The 5,412-nt window shown below is 48.2% G+C and overlaps 1 long non-coding RNA gene across 1 annotated transcript; it reads left to right on the forward strand.

Annotated features, from left to right (window-relative positions):
• The first annotated feature begins 598 nt into the window (after window positions 1–598).
• LOC308434119 lies at window positions 599–4,825 on the forward strand. Its single transcript, XR_013975464.1, has 3 exons — window positions 599–656; window positions 2,374–2,608; window positions 4,299–4,825. It is a non-coding gene; the product is annotated as an uncharacterized lncRNA (long non-coding RNA).
• The last annotated feature ends 587 nt before the right edge of the window (window positions 4,826–5,412 follow it).

Genomic DNA, 5,412 nt, shown 5'->3' on the forward strand with positions numbered 1-5,412 from the left:
CCCTACGTGGCTTCTTAAATGTCTTTATATGATACTTCAGAGTGAGCAATGCAGGACACCAGGGCTCAAATGGCAGTGGCTACCTTGATACACTTACTAGCTTCCCAGACAGGCTTAGCCAAGCGTCCCTCAGTCTGTAGGGAGGCACCTTTGTCCTCCAGACATGCAGAGGATTTGTGTTTGGCCCTGGCTCTTGCCGTCATTTCCACAAAGGAGCAAACCAAATTTTCCCACCTCCACATGTTGGCCACTGCAGGGCAGGAGAGCCAATTCCTGGTTCATTCCTGGGTGATTCTGAGTTCATCATGAAGACTTGGTGACAGGGGATAAAGAGCCATAGCTGAGGGACTGCTGGGCAGGGGGAAGTGTGAGATCCTGTGCACACCGGGTGGCCATGACCATCATGGCTCTTCAGCCTCCATGATGACTTGCAGATAAGCCCAGGGAGATGGATAGCTGAGGATTGACAGGGCCACTTGTCCTGGATTTGGGTAGTCTGGGGACACTGGGCCACCTGCTGCCAAACTACTCCTAGCAAGAACACGTGTTTCTGAAATTAGACACCTTACGATGCTAGCTCTCACTTCTCCTCTTCTCAGTTTATAAGTGACCGAGGCAGCTGGTCTCAGGAAAGAAAAACATAACCCAGGACAACTGTGAGTCCAGATCAGATCAAAGACTGAATGTGAGGTGGGGAAAGTGGGGTTCTGATGCTCACAGATGCCACTCTGTGGGTCACAGTTTGAGCTCATAGATGTACTTTGTCTAGTTTCTCTGCTGAATAACAATGTCCTTCCTTCCTTCCTTCCTTCCTTCCTTCCTTCCTCCCTCCCTCCTTACCTCCCTCCCTTCCTCCTTTTCTTCCTTCCCTCTCTCCTTTCTTCCTTCCTTCTTTTCTTCCTTCCTTCCCTCCTACCTTCCTTCTTTCCTTCCTTCCTTTCTTCTTTTCTTACTTCCTCTCTTCCTTACTTCCTTCCTTTTTCCTTCCTTCCTTCCTTCCTTCCTTTTATCCTCCCCTCCTTCCTTCCCTCCTTTCCTTTCCTTAACCTCCTTTCTTTTTTATGAGGGCTCATACTTATCAGTCTGGCCTTAAACTCCTTATGCGAGGATGACCATGAAGGGCTCAGCGGGTAAAGTGCTTTCTGGAAGGGCATGAAGACTGAGTTTAGGTCCCTAGGAGCAATGTAAAGCTGGATACAGTCACACAGACAGCCATGATTCTAGCAACCTCCCCCCAACATGGAAAAAAATGTAGAGAGTGCCCCTTTGGCTTTGTGTATGTTTTGTGTTTTGTGTGTATGATGTGTGTGTGTGACTGTGGGCATGTAGGTGGCACAGCACTCACATGGAGGTCGGAGCACAACTTTCTGGAGTCAGTTCTCACTGTTCACCTTGTTTTGAGGCAGGGTCTCTCTTGTTTTGCCACATACTCCAGGCTAGCTGCCCATCGAGCTTCTGGGTCTTTCTTCTGTTTCCCTTCCCATCTCCTTGTGAAAGTTTTGGGAGTACAGATGCCCACAGATGCCCACAGTGCCCACGGCTACATTCAGCATTTGCACAGGACCCAAACTCAGGCTGTCAAGCTTGTGTGACGAGTGCTCTCCCCCACTGAGCCACCCCACGGCCCTCTTTGGCTTCTGAAGCCTGGCTACATCTTAGTGATTTATTGTCCTATAAAGGAGAGAGCAAACAAAATATAGGAGCGAGTGATCTCCTACAGAGAAGAGGGTCTGGTCCTGCTGCAGTGTGTGTTTATACAGGCGAGCAGAGAGGATTCCTTTCCTGAATTCTTTCCCTGTGCTGTCACAGTCAGGGCTTCCTGTAACCCAAGAAGGGGCTTCAATTCCACCCTTCAAACTCTTCCCACATCCAGGGTCCTTGAAGGTAGCAGCCAGCGCGTCTCCGCCGCTTCAGAAGACTCTTGGGAGCCGTTTAACTATTCAGAACATTTCTACAGGCACATCACATTTTAAAGGATTTTATTCTTTCAAATGACCTGTATGTCTGTATGTCTGTGGGTATATGCACCCAAGTACAATGCTCTTGGGGGCCCAGAAAAAGGATCATATTCCTGGAGCAGGAGTTACAGTTGGTTGTCAGCCACCCATGGGTGCTGAGAATCAACCTTGGGTCCCCTGCAGGAACAGTATGTGTTTGGAACCACTGAACCATCTCTCTTGCCCCTTCACTCAAGACATTTACCTGTTGTGTTTGCATGACATATTAATAGGCTACATATACATGTATACTTTCCTCATAAAACACACACACATTACTATTATATGTAAACAATTAACATTTGGTGTCTGTATACACTATTTTTAAAAAGTTATAAAGTAACTCTATTAGGCACTTTGTTACTCTTCTTTACAGAGAAGGAGGCACACGGAAAGAGACGGAGGGCTGGGGCACGTGCTGAGCAACAGCAGTGGATGCTGGCTGCACAGGTCGAGAAGGCAGGAAACCATGGCTTGGATCCTTAGCACCCCCAAAAGGCTCCACGGGCTTGGTGCCCCAAGGTGGTGCTTTTAAGGTTGAGGAAACTGAGAAGTGGAGCCATGTAGGATCTCAGCCCCTTCCTCTTCCTCTTTGCTCCCTGGATGTTGATGTAAGTAGGCTTTTGCTCCACCAGAAGCTTCCTACTGTATGCAATTTCTTGCCATAGGTCCAAAGCAATAGAGCCAACTGGGCCCAAACAGTTTTTTTCTCTTTGTAAGATGATTGTCTCAGCTGATCAACACACTTGACAAGCAGAAGGCTGCAGAGTTCAGGGGAGGATGAAGGGACCTTCCTCAGGGTTGCTGGTGGCAGAAGAAGTCTTCACTAAGGAGGTGGTCTGAGAGCGAGAGCTCGTGCAGGCTGCAGAGAATCATGGTGGGAGCCCACGTGCCCCCGTAGAGTTATGTACTTTTCAGTGCTGGGCTCAGCACTGTGGCCTCAGCTCCAGGCTTTAGATCTGAACATTTCTTTGTTGGTTCAAGTCCAAATTTTTGAGGGCCATGCATTTGCTGGCTGTGTGCACATTTGTACATGTGCCCATGTATATGTGGAGACCAGACATCAACTCCTGTTTTTAGGGACAATTTCCCCTCACCCCCCTTTTTCTCCTTTTGACACAGTGTCTCCTCTGGCCCATGACTCATCAAGCAAGCTAGGTTGCCTGGCTAATGAGGTATCTTTGTATCTTGAAAAGTAGGGCTGTGGTTCATTTCACGCACCCCACCCCCACTACTCGGGTCAGAGGATTTTCGCTCAGGTCCTCATGATTGTATGGAAACCGATTCCCCAGCCCTACTGTGTTCTTTAAGTAGCTCAGTACGGCTGGGAGGGAGGGAGCCCTTTCTGTTCCTAGTAGGCAGTTGAGGGAGCTCTGTCTCAGAGCTGTATGTGACTCTGTATCAGTGATCTAGTTAGGCTGGGCTGGGTTTGAACCCAGGCCTGTGTGAGCTTGTTACTTTACCTTGTTATCATTTGTAAGTGTGTACAATGACTTGCTTATCGTGTTCTTAGTGTTAATTTTTTCTGGGGGAGATGTGAACACATATCTAGTCACTGCAAACAGGGTAACAGCCACAGGTCAAAGAAATGATTTTAACTGTGTTTAACTTGGCAAACCAGTACTTTTATCTGAGGTTACTTATAGGAGCCTGGGTAACCGACCACACCTGTATCACTGGAATGTCTCACCCCTGGCACACTGGTGACACCCCTCTGAAAGCTGCAGATGGAGTTTCCTCTTCAGCTAATGTTGACATTCTTTCTACCTAATACCTTCCTTGAGGACACCTGCAGAGAATCAGGATTACATATAGCTGGGGTGGGGCATAGGCAGGAATGGCTAGCATCTTAGTTGACAATCTCCAGGTCCTCTCCCACGCCCTTTTTCTTCGAGGGGCTGTAAACAGACCTGATCTTGTGAGGGGCTGGTTGTGTAGTCACAGCTGTACCGAGTAATAAAGTAATGACCACGGTAAGCCCCTGGAACTTGCACAATACTTAGCAACAAATGCAGCCCAACTTAGCATTTCCTTGTTGACTCAAGGCCAACACAGGGAGTGTAAGCCATTGTCTTTGCTGTGAGATTAAATTTGGGGAAGGGACCTACTTTTCTCCTGGACTATCACTGTCTGCCAGGCACCATTCTGCAGAGGGACTGCTCAGCTTTATGGGGTGATGGGGTTTTATAGTACTGTGAATAGCTCTGTCTGTTCTGTTCTTAGAAGTTTTGTTTCAGCTTCTCAGCCTGTGACCTTTGTTCTTTGCCACTGTTTCTTAAGCCTGTGTCTCTATTTCTACAGCCTCCTCGTACCCAGACCAGCATCCTGCTCTCTAGCTGGAGTGGAATAAAGGCTGCAAAGGAAACTGAAGATGTTCAAATGAACAGTGCCCAAGAGAGACAAGACGTACAGGCTCCAAGGATGGAGGAGGGATTGGGGGCAGGTGGGGGGCAGTAGTGGGTTCACTTCCCTGCACAGAGGCACTGTGCCTGAAGCAAACAGTGGAATTTCCACACAAACTTGTGAACTGGGCTTTGAAGCTATGTCTTTTATTGCTTAGCTTCCTGCCCATTCCCATTAGGTCACTTTGCAGTTCGGTGATAAGAGCTAAGAAACTTCCAGATGTTACTTTGGACCCTATCAGGTGATCTGGGATTGACAAAGTCCTTGGGGACATGGTCTATAAACTGAAAGAGTCCCCATAGACGAGGCTATTCTAGGAGATGGTTGTTAAACGTGGCCTTCTGGTTTTGACAGTAAAAGCCAGTATATCCCTCAAAACACTTTTCTGATAATTAACATATTATTTTAAAGTGTATACTATGTTTTGAAGCAGAGTCTCAGTCTCATGATTTAGCTTGGCTGGCTTCAGTCGGTCTCCTGAGCACTGGGGTCACAGGCATGGGTCACAGGCATGTGCCACCACACTTGGTCTCGTTGATGCTCTCATGGATTCTGGGTGACTGGTTTCTTAGACTCTGAGACCCAGTTCTGCAGAAGAAGCTTTGTGGGTGGACGGACCCCAGACCCATCTCTGGCTTCACTGCACATGTGCTACAGGCTGTTTTTCTTGGGGTGAGACTCCTGAGGGGGCAGCTGACACTAGCTAAGGACTGAAGATGATGGTAAGAAGTGACTCTGTCACACCCTACAAACCTCAGGTCCATTTATTCTTAAACTCTTGGTTTTCAAAGTCCTCTGGCCTTTTCTGTTGGGATTCTGTAAACCCCACCCCTCAATTACCTGGCAGTAGCCAGGTGTGCTCTATCCCAGTGACCTGACACTATAAAAGGGGCTGCTTGCCCCCTCCTCTCTCTCTTGCTCTCTAGGCCTCTTGCTGCCTTGCTCTCCTCCTTTACCCCTCCTCTTCCCCTTCCCTTCCTCCCTCTTTTCACGTGCTCATGGCCGGCCTCTA

This window comes from Micromys minutus (genome assembly GCF_963924665.1).
Source record: "Micromys minutus genome assembly, chromosome: 21".
NCBI classification, from domain to species: Eukaryota; Metazoa; Chordata; class Mammalia; order Rodentia; family Muridae; genus Micromys; species Micromys minutus.